Source organism: Bos indicus x Bos taurus, chromosome 12 (genome assembly GCF_003369695.1).
Source record: "Bos indicus x Bos taurus breed Angus x Brahman F1 hybrid chromosome 12, Bos_hybrid_MaternalHap_v2.0, whole genome shotgun sequence".
Lineage (NCBI taxonomy): Eukaryota > Metazoa > Chordata > Mammalia > Artiodactyla > Bovidae > Bos > Bos indicus x Bos taurus.
Window position 1 is genome coordinate 58,127,574 of NC_040087.1, and position 16,014 is coordinate 58,143,587.

General features: G+C 38.0%; 1 non-coding gene across 1 annotated transcript; it reads right to left on the bottom strand.

The window, feature by feature from the left end:
* Window positions 1-12,365: 12,365 nt before the first annotated feature.
* TRNAC-GCA lies at window positions 12,366-12,437 on the bottom strand. The gene has a single exon. It is a non-coding gene; the product is annotated as a tRNA-Cys (tRNA).
* Between the last annotated feature and the right edge of the window lie 3,577 nt (window positions 12,438-16,014).

Sequence of the window (16,014 nt, forward strand, 5' to 3'; positions counted from 1 at the left end):
GAAAGTGAAAAGTGAAAGTGAAGTCGCTCAGTCGTGTCCGACTCTTAGTGACCCTATGGACTGAAGCCTGCCAGGCTCCTCCATCCATGGGATTTTCCAGGGAAAAGAGCACTGGAGTGGGGTGTCATTGCCTTCTCCATTATATATATGACTATCCTCAAACAGCAGTTGAGAATATAGCTATCAGCGCTTCACAAAATATACACATGCACAAGAATCTCATCAAGAATTCTCAGCTTGGAACCTGCTTGGTGGCCCGGTGGTTAAGAATCTGCCTTCCAAAGCAGGGGATTTGAGTTTGATCCCTGGTTGGGGAGCTAAAGATCCCACATGGTATGGGGCAGCTAAGCCCCCATGCCACAACTAAGCCGAGGACACAGCCAAAATTTAATTAATTAATTAATTTTAAAAAGAATTATCTTCAGTTGTCTTATACATATCATTGCATATAATCCACAAAACTCACAAAACCTTCAAAATTTGAATGTTAATAAGTTACTCTCAGTTGATGAACCAAAAGCCACAATTTCACAAGCTAGGCCAAGTAAAGGAGTCAGAATAGAGCAATCTTTACTAATTAAGGTTATAAATGTTCTCTTCAATAACAAATTAGATTGTGAGCTCTTTATATAAAAAATTGACTTTAAACACTGTTGTAATTCTTTAAGGGTAAAACAGTAAACCTGGTACTTATTAACATCTAATTGTAAATGTTTCTTATTTTCAATTTCTCAGCATCAATTACTTTGGATAAATGCCCACCTCTATACTGAGCGACCCTGGTAGACTGCCAACCACCAGACCCACATGAAGCAAAAATGCACAGAACAGTAACTGGCACAGAGCAAAGGTATATGTTAAGTATTAGTTATGTTAATTGTAAGTATTTGTTATATTAATAAAATTGATTAAACTCTACATGATGTCATGCTTAAAAAATTTATGTTGAATTTATCAAATCTTAATTTTCTCTGAATTTTGAGTGGATAATTTGCTATTACTATTCAAAATTCAAAATGTACGAATTACAAAGCAATTATTTTTCAATTCTGGTCTCTCAACTATCTAGGTTTCCTCATTATAAGCTAACAATATTATTAATGATCTTATCTTCTGGATAAATGTTATGTTTATAAAATAAAATATTTGCATATTCAGAAATATGCAAATTAATCTCTTCTCATTTTAATACAAATGATAGCAAGTCATACCTAGTATTCTTGTCTTGCTTATTTCACTTAAGTACACCTCTAAGAGATCATTTTCCACTGAACACTTATGGAGATTTCTTATTTGTTTTACAGCCCTATACTATGCCATTTTATGGATTTATAGTGACTCTAAACCTTTTTATTGATAGACATTAAGATAATTTCTAATATTTTGCTTTTATAAACAAAACCATAATGATACATTGGCAAGTACTCAATTTGGATTATAATATGTCAAGTAATAATTTAGAAAGTAAGAAACAGAATGGTAGTAAATTCTTTTTTGCGCTTTTCCTACTGTGAGTGAAACAGATCATATTAATTTACATAATTGAGAGATATTTGTATTTCCTCTTTGGATCATTATTTATGTACCACTTTTGAACAGCTACTTTCTTTTTGATGTGGAAAAGCTCTTTGTATATTGGAGAAAGTAGTGTTTTATTCTTAATTCAATTACACATTTCTTTTTATTTTTTCTATATACCTTCTGTATTAGTTTTCTAGGACTATCATAACAGTGCCATAAACTGGGTGACTCAAAACAACAGGAAGAAAATTTTTTTGCAGTTTTGGAGGCTGGAAGCTCCAAATTAAAGTTTTTGCCAAGCCATGCTTCTTTGGAACACGTGGAAGGCATCCTTGACTCTTCCTAATTTTGAAATGTATTGTGTCCATAATTTCTATAAATCTACCATGCCCATGTGTTGCAGAGTGATACTTATTCCTGTCTTTCAGAGTAAGAGTGGTAATGTCATGTATAGTTGTCCAACTGGATTCCTTTTCCTCTAAGTGTTGTATGTGACTGGGTTCTCACGAAAAGCATATGTAGTAGGCTCCATTTCTGTGTCTGAACATGAAGACATTAGGCAGATGATTCTTCATGGTCTGTTTCCTCCTCTTGCATCTAGAAAATGAATGTGTGGAATTATTCTGAGGGTTCCACAGATTCAGCACAAACTAAATTCTCACCCTTCCCTGGTTTTCCCTGGTAAGGAGGTATGTGGTGGAGAAGAAGTGGGACACTGATGTATGGGATCAAGAGACTGGAGTACACACTGATAAACAGAGAAATTGTGAGCACAGATCTACCTGAAATTCTACAGCTAAAGGAGATTCATGTGTGCTAAGTCACTTCAGTGGTGTCCAATTCTTTGTGACCCTATGGACTGTAGCCCACCAGGCTCCTCTGTCCGTGGGGTTTCTCTTGGTTGCTTTTGCTACTCCAGGGGATCTTCTTGACCCAGGAATGGAACTCAATCTCTTATTTCTCCTGCATTGGCAGGAGAGTTCTTTACCACTAGCGCCACTTGGGAAGCCCCAACTAAAGGAGGAAGCTCCTTCAAATTGATCTGAGGGAAACTATATTTGTCTGCCTGAAGTCTTGTAAGTATTAAACCCAGCACATTGGTGATGCTGATTCTCTTCAGGATACATTGAGCCAACACATTTCCTCTGTGTCCATGAATTAAGTTGGATCCCTGATATCTTAGTCCATTGTATGTGTGTGTGCACTCAGTCATGTCTGACTCTTTGCTACCCCATGGATTGTAGCCCATCAGGCTCCTTTGTCCGTGGAGTTTTCCAGGCAAAAATACTGGCATGGGTTGTCATTTCCTACTCCAGGGGATCTTCCTGACTCAGGGATTGAATCAGCATCTCCCGCATTGGCAGGCAGATTCTTTACCATGGTGCCACCTGGGAAGCCCATCTTAGTCCATTAGGGGACTGTAACAAAGAACCATAGGCTGTGTGTCTTATAAGCAAGATAAATTTATTTCTCAGAGTTCTAGAGGCTGGAAGTCTGAGATCAGAGTGCCAGCCTGGTTGGGTCTGCTGAGGGGCCTCTTCTTGGTGGCCTCTTCTTGGGGCCTCTTCCTTTGTTTCACTGTGTCTTCACATAGAAGAAGCAAGAGGACTCTCTGGGGTTTCTTCTATTATATAGAGGCATGAATCCTGTTCATGAGATTTATGAGGGCTCTGCCCTCATGCCTTAAGCATCACCCAAAGATTCCACTTCCTAGTACCACTGCATTTGTAGTTAGTATTTTAATATATAAATTTTTGGGAGACACGAATACTGAGCCCATGACATCCAACACAGTCCATTGGGAATTATAAAGAAAGCTCATGGAGGTTATAAGTATACATGCAAAGAATGGCAATCTCTCAAAGTCTATGTCATATATATATATATTATATAAAGGAGAAACTATACAAGGCTCAATAGGATTACTGTATTAATATGGAAGTGGTTACTAGGGATTAGAATTTTAGTACTTTGAAGTCCAGGGGGAAGAGTTTTAATAATCTGATAAAGACAAATTGAACTTAGAGTCAATGATCATCTATAGTTAATAATCTTGAAATGTCAGCTTCTCCCTGACATACAACACATGGTAGCTGAGAGAGATGAGAATATTTGAATGCATATATTATATAGGACCTAATTATCCATCTCCTAAATTATTATTAAAAGAACTTCTCACCAATTTTTCAACTAATTAATTGGTGAGGAGAATGCAATATATACTGCTAATTCTCTGTAGCTCAGGGATAATGTTAAGGATGCTGAAATGAAAATAGATCCCTTGATATCAATGGGAAAAGTATGGTCACAGAAGAAGTAGAGGCCAAAATGTAATGAAGATGAAGGGTTTATAGCCTCTATCATACTTGAAGTGGGAGAATATTCATTGTTGATTGTAGGAGTACAGCATACATGTTTTGATCCCCTGACAAAGCACTAAAATATTAATAAAACAAAAACATGTATAAAGTATAAAGATAAAGTATAATATGAAATATAATTGATCTAATAGCAAGCTGGACAGAAGGATAAAAGGAACGAAAGACAAATGCAACAAATAAAAAACAAATAGTATAATGGAAAAATTAATCCTAATATTAATAATATTGATAATATGTTAAACCAAAATATACTAAACATAAAATAAGATTAAAAATTCTGCATTTGCACCTCCTATCTTATAGAAAAAGTGTTTTGTAGACCTCCTTTGATTTTAGTAACAACATTTCCTATATCTGGACATCCTGGTCTGATCCCTTTACTGGGTTACTTAATGACTGTCACCCTTGACTGTGACCTGGAAATAAAAATGAAGTCTACAGAAAATTCCGATTGTAACACAAGTTATTTGGCCATTTCTTTGTTACAGTGTAGCATACTCCATTGAATAGGAGTGTCTGTGTTATTAAAAAAAAAAAAAAAAAAAAAGATGCTGTAAAGAAGAATAGCAGGCCCCAGGAATGAGTATAATGAAGTTTTGGGTGTTATGTTAAGGTCAGAACCTCTTCTGCTGTTAATTAATATCTGTTTAAAAATTTCCTGAATCTTTTTCCTTCTAGCCAGAACATAACAACTGGTATTTAACTCACCCCACTGCCTTTCACCTCTGTGAAACTGGACAAAATATATGGTTCAGTTGTTTTCAAGCATTGTGTAAAGAACAGCAAAAATCTTTGGTCCTTGAGAAAAGAAAAAAAGAGCGTGAACCACACAAACATCCCAGCCTTTTGCATGAGGAAGGTGAAGTGTAATCTGAAAAGACTGGTATTGTGGGCTGCTGAAGCAGCTGAACTTTGCTGATCAGGTAGATGACCAGTGGCAGCTGGGCACAGTCTGAATGGAGATTTGCATAGTTTTACGGTTCAAGGTTAGAAAGTCTCTGGACAAAGGCTGAAAGAGAAAAATAGAAAAATCTAAATAAAATGCTAAAGATAGTTCAGTAATTCAAAGAAAATAATTAGAAAGAAAAAAGATGGATTTTAAAAGGAATAGAGCTAAAGAAAAAAAAGCCGTTTTATGGAAATTATATTAAATATAAGAGCTTTCCAGGTGGCACAGCAGTAAAGAATCCTCCTGCCAATGCAGGAGACAAAAAAAATGCAGGTTAGATCCCTGGGTCCAGAAGATCCCCTGGAGCAGGAAATGGCAACCCACTCCAGTATTCTTGCCTGGAAAATTCTGTGGGCAGAGAAGCCTGTTGGGCTATGGTTCAAGGGGCCGCAGATTCGGACCTGAATGACCAACTGACCACATTAAATATAAATGTACTAAGCCCTCCACAAAAAGGTAAAAGTTGTCAAACTGGGATAAAAGAGCAAGATCCGGTTTTCTTCTGTCTCAGAGGCAAAAATATAGGAGAAAGGTAAAAATACAGGGAGAACATATATCATGCAGAGTCAACAGAAGAAATGTGGTATGGCTATAAACAATAGTATCAAGAGACAAAAAGAGGAAATCTTCTAATGAAAACAACTCAGTGTACCCAGAAAATCTAACAGTTCTAAAATGTATGTACGTAATACCAGAGCTATAAAAACTGTAAGACAAAAACTGACAAATATAAATTGAGAAATAGTGACTTCCCTAGTAGTCAGATGGCTAAGACTCCACGCTCCCAGTACCCTGGGCACCAGTTCAATCCCTGGTCAAGGAACTAGATTCCACATACCAAAACAACTGAGAGATTGAATGCTGCAACAAAAAAAAGATCCCTCATACTGCAACCTAGACCTTGTGCAGACAAATTACATAAATAAATAAAAACATTTTTTAAAAAAATCACTTAAAATTGAAAAATAGATAAAAATCACAATCATAGCTGGAAACTTTAACATCATTAACTTAGTAAGTCATGGAACAAATCAAGCAAGAATAAATAACCCAGCTGAGCCCTGCCCCCAGCATGTAAACTAATAGAATGTGAGTGAGTCCAGAGACCAAAAGTGCTCCCACATATTTGTTCTTTCTCATCTATAGGCTACCTGAGCTACTTAAATGGAACAACCATATAAATTAAAACATTCGTAATAAACTGCAAAACATGGCTGGATCTCATTTTTAAAATATAAACATAATATATATTTAAATTTTGCATGCCAAATAAACAAAACAACAAGAGCATATATTTGAATGTTGTTCTGTGTGTTAGTCACTCAGCTGTGTCTAACTCTTTACAACCCCATGGACTGTAGCCTGCCAGGCTCCACTGTCCTTGGAACTCTCCAGACAAAAATACTGGAGTCGGTTGCCATTCCCTTCTCCAGGGGATCTTCCTGATTCAGGGTTCAAAACCAAGCCGTCTGCAATGCAGGCAGATTCTTCACCATCTGAGCCACCAGAGAAGCTTCTACTAATTTGATCTAAATAATTAATTGTTATAGTACAGTAGGCACAACCACTACAAAATACACAGTATTTTCAAGTGTATGTTGATGATTCACAAAGACAGAGTGCATTTACGGATTAGATAGCAATCTTGAAAAATTTCATAAACCTGCAATCCTACCAAGTATTTTTTCTGATGACAATCAAATTAATTTAGACTTATTCTTCAAGAGTGAAGGTTACCAGTGTGTTTATACCAAATAAAAAACTAATACTTCATCCATAATGGTTTTGGTAGATGGTAAGGTGAACATATATTAGATTTCAGAACAAAGGAGCTAAAATTTAAAACTTAGGCTTCATGACTATTTGCAGAAGATGAAGTTAAAAGTATGTTGTGGAAATTCCCCAAGGATCCAGTGGTTAAGACTCCCAGCTCTCACTGCCCAAGGCTTGGGTTCAATCCCTGATTCAGGAACTAACATCCCACAAGCTGTGTGGCACAGCCAAAAAAAAAAAAAAGTATGTTGTGGTTTTAATTTGCATTTCTAGTAAGTTTTCACAATATATATTTCTTTAATAATTCATTTCTTTCTTGTATTCATTGTCAATTGCATCCTGGGTATTTACTTTTAAATATGCAGGAAAGTTTATATATTTTAGCTTATCTTTAGAAGTTCTTTATATCAAAAGTATCTTCTATTGATATTGTAGGCTGATTTTTGATGTATAAAAATATTCAGTTTTAATGTAAAGTGAAAGTGAAGTTGCTCAGTCGTGTCTAACTCTTTGTGACCCCATGGACTGTAGCCTGCCAGGCTCGCTCTTCCATCCAGGGATTTTTACAGGCAAGAATACTGGAGTGGATTGCCATTTCCTTTTCCAGGGGATCTTCATGACCAAGGGATTGAACCTGGGTCTACCTGCATTATAGGCAGATGCTTTACCATCTGAGCCACTAGGGAAGATCAGTTTTAATGTAGTTGTAAACATAAATGGCAACCCACTCCAGTGCTCTTGCCTGGAGAATCCCAGGGACAGGGGAGCCTGGTGGGTTGCCGTCTATGGGGTCACACAGAGTCGGACATGACTGAAGTGACTTAGCAGCAGCAACAGCAGCATACATAATAGTCCTTATGTTTGTCTATTTTGTGTCTCTTTTAAGAAATTCTAAGCTACTTCAATATAAGTACATTATTCTATATCATGTGCCAAAAGTTTAAAGTTTTGCTTTTCAATTGTAAATAATTGGTGTTGTGGGGTGTATGCGTTTGTGTCTATATTTGTGTGTACATGTGTGTTTGTGTATGATGTTAGGTAGTCTGTTCTTTCATCCATCAGTTTGCAGTGTCAGTGCTGTGTATGTTTGGCACAGCAGTATTTTTGAACAATTATTGGGAGTATGATTTTAAGTATTATTTTCTTAGATACTGGAGAAGGAAATGGCAACCCACTCCAGTATTCTTGCCTGGAAAATCCCATGGACAGAGGAGCCTGGTAGGCTACAGTCCATGGGGTCGAAAAGAGTCAGACACGACTGAGCGACTTCACTTTCTTTCTTTCTTTTCTTTTCTTTTCTTAGAACTCAGTAATGCATAATGGGCTCCCCTGGTGTCTTAGCGATAAAGAATCATCCTGCCAATGCAGGAATGCCAGTTCAATCCCTGAGTCAGGAAGATTCCCTGGAGTAGGGAATGGCAACCCACTCCAGTATTTTTGCCTGAGAAATCTCGTGGACAGAGGAGGTTGGTGGGCTATAGTAGATGCAGTTGCAAAAGAGTTGGACATGACTTAGCCACTAAACAACAACAAAAATAATGAATCACTGCCTAAATTAAGGCTCTGATGCTGGAAGGGATTGGGGGCAGGAGGAGAAGGGGATGACAGAGGATGAGATGGCTGGATGGCATCACTGACTCAATGGACATGAGTCTGAGTGAACTCTGGGAGATGGTGATAGACAGGGAGGCCTGGCGTGCTGCGATTCATAGGGTCGCAAAGAGTCAGACACAACTGAGTGACTGAACTGAATTGACTGAAATGAAGGCTCTTAGGATTTTTGTACTGATTCACGTTTATATTCTGAGTGGTCTCTGTGACTTGCATTGGAATTTGCTAATTCTTCCACATTTCAGCTTTTCTGTCAGATATATTAACAGCTGAAAATTCTGTGATCATAGGTTCAGAAGTATGAGATCTTGACCAAGGGAATGGGAGAAGAGAAAATGAAATGAGGAGAGTTGTTCCTTGGGACAGAAAGATATATGACTTTGACTGTCCCTGTATCTCTGTGGCATTCATAAGATCATTTGAAAGTATATTTAGAGTAGAAATGTCTCTGTATGAATTAAATATAAGAGTAGTCTCCAGAAAAGATAAAATTGTATAGATAATACTGTCTTTAAAAAACTAAGAATTTGACATACTTAGACTATCCAGGTCATTTCAGGTAGATTTCAGTTAGTAACTTGGACTGGTGTGTATTTATATCACTTTTTGAAAACTTTATGTCACAGAGTTTAAAATATAAAGACTTTCCTAAGAATACTGAATTATCATAGAGGCTATAACCAGATAATGGAGAAGGACTACTAAGTTCTATTATTCATGAAAATTCTCTGGAAGAGTAAATTTAGAAATAACACATTTCTACCCTTCAGTACAGTCCTAAAATTAGCCCACTACAATTTAGAGGTAGAGCAAAACCCAAGATAAATATAGTGTTGGTTGGTAACAAATGAAATCATTAACAATGGCTGTTAACAATGCCCATAATGAAAGACAAAATTACACTTTGGATGTGGGGGTCTGAGACACTTGGATTGAAAAAGCTAAATTTAGATGAGAATGAAGTAGCTAGATCCTTGACCCAGAACTGAACACTAAATATATTCTTTCATTCACAATAGAGAAACATATGGTTAAAAGAATTGCAGCTCAATTGTCCTCCTCCATAAAAACTATTTCCAAAAGTAGAAAATTAAACTGTTTGATTATTTATAACAGAAGATGTGAAGACAAAAAGTTTAGCAAATAATAAGGATTAGCCCTTTGGTGGAAGTGGTTAATGTTAATAGAATCCAGAAGGGGAGACTTTTAACTAATACTCAGTGTGACTATCACACTTTTACATTATTTTTAGTGACTATTATTATTGTTGATAACATGGATTATTTACTCAGTCCCATGTGTGAAGTATTTAAATAGATCCTTCCAATTAATTGAAAAAATTGTGTTGGTCAGGTGGTATTCACATATTCATTATATCAACAAAGTAACTGAAGCTTAAAGAGGGTTCTTTATTTGGTGTATGATATTGCAAAAAAGTAATGAATTCTGATTTGAATTCAGATCCGGGCTGAATGACTCAAGTGACTGACTTTTTATCATGACACATTTTAAACCTTCTTTTACCTAAGGAATCATAATGGCAATATTTAATTTGCCATTTAATATTTCAGTTGTACATTTTTCAGTGTATAACTGAACAATGGAGAAAAAAAGTAACCAAAGTTTTCAAAGACTATTCAGTAATGACTCTGAGCTAACAATAGCTCCTATGAACCCTAAATTGCCACTTTGAACTGCCAATTTGAGTGAGAGTTTATGGGCGCCAGAAAATAAGTTATTCTAACAGACTTCACTTCATGTTGGGAGCAATAGAATTTTTAAAAACACTGTGATTACTTCTCAGCTCTTGGTATTCCTTTGGAATTTCAAGTGACCAAATGCCACGTGAGCTTCCACCCTATGGCATAAGGACTATGTTAATTGAATGTTTCAAATGGAAAGTTCCAGAGCTCCAACTTCCTACACAAATAGTAAATCAAATTTAAATGATACATCCCTGGAGATATTATGAGAAATGGTACTTCTATAAAGCTTTCAAAGATGAATATGAGATTATTCTGGTCACACATTCATGTAATTTTTCAGTTTTGTCATTGTAAAAGACTAAGGCATCTTGTAGAATGTAGTTGGTTAATGAGTATAGTATTAATGACTTATGTGTCATTTGCTGCCCCAAATCAAATGAACAGCTACCCCTAGGCTTGAGTCTTTGGTGTTGTTAAAAAATGCCTGTACTTTTAGAGAATAGAGACCTCTAGAAGTTTTTGCATGACAAGACCATCACTACAGTTTCACAGTGTTTTATTATTATGTAATCTTCCCTACTCTGTAATTCACTAGATTTGTTGCAAAATTATTAACACCTTCCCCTTTCTGCTGAACATTTATGTTCTCCAGCATGTATACAGTAACATATATTTAGAAAAGTGTAGGTGGTTTGAATTTCTTGATAAATCATGTGTGAGAGGAGCAAGCATTATATACCATTTGAAAAAGAAGAAATTTCCTAGGGATCCTGTGGTCTGGGTCATATAGAGATATAGACTCAAAAATGAAAAAGAAATAGCTGCTATAATCTATACCTGTTATAAAGGAAATATACTCCTTTCCAGTTCTATTTTTGATAATTTGGGGAAAAGGTACTATTTAACACATTTAGATTTTTCATTAATAACTATTCATAAAGTGAATCAAAAAGTTAATAGCTTTGAGTGGGACCTTGAAAAACTGAAAGCTAGAAATAAGTAGGGGTATGACAAGGAACTATTCTGGGGATTGTTTTCACTGAAGTAGAGGATTCGGGGAATGGATTAAATTTAAAATGAAAGACGGGTTGAGTTTAGAATTGAGTTATTCAAGAAAATGTAGATTTAGTGTCATAAACATCAAAAAGGACATTGAAGTCATGGCAAGAAACTAGATCTCTAATGATAAAGAATGTAAAGAAAGAAATAGAGGGGGGTGAGGAATAGATACTTCTACTGCATACTGTAGATGAGGAAAAATAAGTTCCCTTCTACCCTTCTGAATTCTTAGCTAAGACCCTGTAATAAAAGACAGATTAATAAGGGAAAATCCAAGAGAGGTTTATTAGCATGTATTCATCGTGTGTACATGGGAGTTACAAATGGGAAAATAAGGTGACTTAGAATTTAGATTTAAATACCAAAACTAATACAATTATGTAAAGTTTAAAAATAAAATAAAATTGGAAGAATTAAAAAAAAAAAAAATAAAAAAATAAATACCATCTTAAGAGGGCAGAGAAGGAAGGATGTAGGCCTCTGAGAGGAGAATATTTTTTTCTTAAGAAAGATAAATAGGCCCTTGGAAGAATAGATGGGAGTTAGTATAATTTATGACAAAATCTAACTGGGTGTGATGTCCACTTTTGGTCTCCTTTCTCATGAGATGAGTCAGTCTTCCCTGGTTGATGAAATTCCCCAGAAGAGGATTTATGGCAGTTGAGTTCTTTTTGGAAGATCTGTCTCTAGGCAGACAGATAAGGGCAGTTCAGAGAAAGCCTCTCCCTGCATATGCTGTATCCAGGTGTCCACGTGTCTGCAAGTGTGGTAAATCGCTTCAGTTGTATCTGACTCTGTGTAGCCCGCCAGGTTCCTCTGTTCATGGGATTTTTCAGGCACGAATATTGGAGTGTGTTGCCTTGCCCTCCTCCAGGGGATATTCCCAACCTAGGGATCAAACCTGTGTCTCTTGTACCACTAGTGCCATCTGAGAAGCCCCATCCCTATGTCTCTACAGCTCAAAATAATCAATATACCAAAGTGACACATTTTGGGGAAGCATGTTCTGAACTCCTGCAGCCATATTCTGGAGTGACACAGACTGCTAGACTTCAATAAGTAGAAGTAGACAATTAGTCATAAGGATGAAAAAAAAAGGGAGGGAGGGAATTTGAAGAAATAGAGGCATCATTGGAATAAAGCAGATTCCTAGGTGATGTCAAATACTGTATAGACCATGAAATTCCCCTGGGTTGTTGTGTTTAACTCATTGGTAAGATTTTTGCTCCTGAGTGAAAGTGAAGTCCCTCAGTCATGTCCAACTCTTTGCAACCCCGTGGACTGTAGCCTACCAGGCTCCTCTTTCCATGGGATTCTCCAGGCAAGAATACTGGAGTGGGTTGCCATTTCCTTCTCCAGGGGATCTTCCCAACCCAGGAATCGAACCTGGGTCTCCTGCTTTGCAGGCAGATGCTTTAACCTCTGAGCCACCAGGGAAGCCCTTAGTAGAAGTAGTAGGTTATGACATTTCTGCTAAAGACAGGTGAAAAAGCTAGATAAAACACTAAATAACTTAATGAAAGTCATCAGGTAACTGTGCATGCAGAGAGGATTAGCTTGACTAAAATTCCAGGGAAAGAATGCTTCTCACAAGTGGGCTGAGGATTGCAGACACTTTTCCCCAGATTTCTGATTTTGTTTGTAGGCTGGAACTGAAGTTTGGCAGAGGCAGAACTCCCTCCTGGCAGAAAGAGTTCCCAGAAAATCGTGCATTGGTTGTTCAGGACAGGAGTGAAGATTTGCCAGTCTTCAAACACATGGTGGTTTCCCCTACAAGCTATTTTCTTAAGTGGCTGCAGAGGAGGTTAGAAGCTGAGTTGAAAAGCTTCTCTGAAATATCGTGTAATATTCCACATCTCAAGGGATTTAAGAAACCATCGACCAAGCACGAGGACAAAAATTGCCAAAGACAAGGATCTGAAAATAAAAGCCATGAATTGAAAATCAGAGAGGGAAGGTCAAACTGCCAGTGAGGATCTATCAGATCAGATCAGTCGCTCAGTCGTGTCTGACTCTTTGCGACCCCATGAATTGCAGCACGCCAGGACTCCCTGTCCATCACCAACTCCCAGAGTCCACTCAGACTCACGTCCATCGAGTCAGTGATGCCATCCAGCCATCTCATCCTCTGTCGTCCCCTTCTCCTCCTGCCCCCAATCCCTCCCAGCATCAGAGTCTTTTCCAATGAGTCAACTCTTCACATGAGTTGGCCAAAGTACTGGAGTTTCAGCTTTAGCATCATTCCTTCCAAAGAAATCCCAGGGCTGATCTCCTTCAGAATGGACTGGTTGGATCTCCTTGCAGTCCAAGGGACTCTGAAGAGTCTTCTCCAACACCACAGTTCAAAAACATCAATTCTTCGGTGCTCAGCTTTCTTACAGTCCAACTCTCACATAGCCACTCACTACTTGTCCACCCAAGATCCCTTACAGCTAGAGGCTTAGACCTTGGACTTTAACTTGCTCCAGGACACAAGAATCCACCAGAGATTTTAGCATTTGCACAGGACTGGAATGAGGAGCCTTGACCTGTAGGGCCAGCTTCTCCCTCACAGCATGTGTAAGTTTTGAATGTAAATGAGACAAAATGCTAGATGATTAATTCTAACATCTCTGAAAAGCAGAAATGAGTCTCCTCCAGTCATTTAGGTCTAAGAAGAAAGACTTGCCAGGCTCTCAAGTGAAAACCTTGCATAAATACACTGCAGTAAATACAACAATCTACAGTGACACTAGGGCTTCCCTGGTGGCTCAGATGGTAAAGAATTCACCTGCAATGATGGAGACCTGGATTCAATTCCTCGGTTGGGAAGATCCCCTGGAGGAGGGCATGGCAATCCAGTCCAGTATTCTTGCCTGCAGAATTCCATGGACAGAGGAGACTGGCAGGCTACAATCAATGGGGTCACAAAGTCTGACAAATTGAGCGACTAACACTTTCTTTCAAATAGTGTCATAGAACTGGGCATAAAATAGAAGATTTGGTTTAAAAGTTTAGGGGAAAAATCAAGTGGGAGGCTGCAACAATAGTGATTTCCATGATTTTGAAGTAACACTAATATCTTGCTTTAGTAATTTTGATCTGTACCCCCTCTACCAAAACCCCTCTTCTAAGACTTATTGTAAATTATCTACTTGGTATTAGGTATCCATTGAAATTCATGGGGTGGACAATATCCAGAACAAACAGAACAGGGATAGTAGGTAGACAGAGGGGACCTATGAAGGGTTGAAATATGCCATTGTTAGAAGAGTCAGTAGAAAGAGTCTCTTAGTTCTTCAAGGCTGCTCTTTGGTTTGACAGCAGTTTCATAGGAAGTGGCTTATTAGAGATTTTCACATCTGATAAGGAACCAAAATTCTCTGTGGATTTAATGGTTTAAATGGGCCATGATGGCGAGTCAAGTTTATACTATTTTACTGAAAACCACTTACATTAGATTAAATCCTAGGTAGAATATAACCTCTTTGCCCAAAACTTGTTATGAGACACCATTGACTTAACTTTGAAGTATAGCCAGGGCTTTTCAGAAAATAAGCTGCAGTGTATCATGTTATAAGCAACCATGGTACTTTTTGGAAGCCAGATTCCATTTTTCAACTCCTAATTCAAGGGATATAGTTATAATGACCTGTAGTAACCCAGAAATTGGGGATAAATAAATGGCAATGTGTGTCAATGAGTTTTAGACATGGCAATATATGGTGTTTTCAAACTTCTGTGTTATAGCACTTAAGATGGAAGGATTAGCTCTGATAGAAAATATTGGAAGATGGTAAGCCATGGCTGCAGCCATGAAATTAAAAGATGCTTACTCCTTGGAAGAAAAGTTATCACCAACCTAGATAGCATATTGAAAAGCAGAGACATTACTTTGCCAACAAAGTTCCGTCTAGTCAAGGCTATGGTTTTTCCAGTGGTCATGTATGTATGTGAAAGTTGGACTGTAAAGAAAGCTGAGCGCTGAAGAATTGATGCGTTTGAACTGTGGTGTTGGAGAAGACTCTTGCGAGTCCCTTGGACTGCAAGGAGATCCAACCAGTCCATTCTGAAGGAGATCAGGCCTGGGATTTCTTTGGAAGGAATGATGCTAAAGCTGAAACTCCAGTACTTTGGCCACCTCATGCGAAGAGTTGACTCATTGGAAAAGACTCTGATGCTGGGAGGGATTGGGGGCAGGAGCAGAAGGGGACGACAGAGGATGAGATGGCTGGATGGTGTCACTGACTCGATGGACGTGAGTCTGAGTGAACTCTGGGAGTTGGTGATGGACAGGGAGGCCTGGCGTGCTGCGATTCATGGGGTTGCAAAGAGTCGAACATGACTGAGGGACTGAACTGAACTGAACTGAAGCCATGGCTTCTGTCTCAAAGTTTGGAAAGATTTCTCTCCATCAATTTGGAAAGGCTGAGCATGTAGATACTTAACGAGTTTGTCAGTCAGAGGATTCTGAGGTCTTCCCAGAACCATAACCAGAAGACTAGGGCACTTTACTCTATCCCTAAGTCAGAGAAACTAAGAAGAGTGGTTTTAATCATCACAGACAGAGATGATGCCCAAGTGCTCCTGCCACTGGGAGACTCTTAAGAATAGATTTTCTTAGAGTCGGAGGAGGACAACTTGCACCTTCTCCTCCTCTTTTCAAAGCAAAAATGGAAAATATATCACACACTTGCTGTGAGCCCAAAGCTGAGAGATTCCTATGCTGCTGTTGCTGTGAGGAAACAGAGGGCAGAGTGGGGCTGAAAATCCCATCTCCCTAGAATCACATCCATCAGTCCTTTTAATCCAAGCCTCATCTGCCTCCCTCCTTTACACAGAGCTAGACTGGCACTCTCTTCAATTCCAAATTACAGCTTCTATATATGCTTATATTGTAATAAAAGTGTATGAGGTTGCAAAAGGTTACAGAAATAAAACCATAAAAATTATACTTTTGTCTAAAGGAAGGAGAAAATTTATTACAATAGTAATATTTAAGAATGTGTATGTTAAAAAATATAGGCCTTCCCTG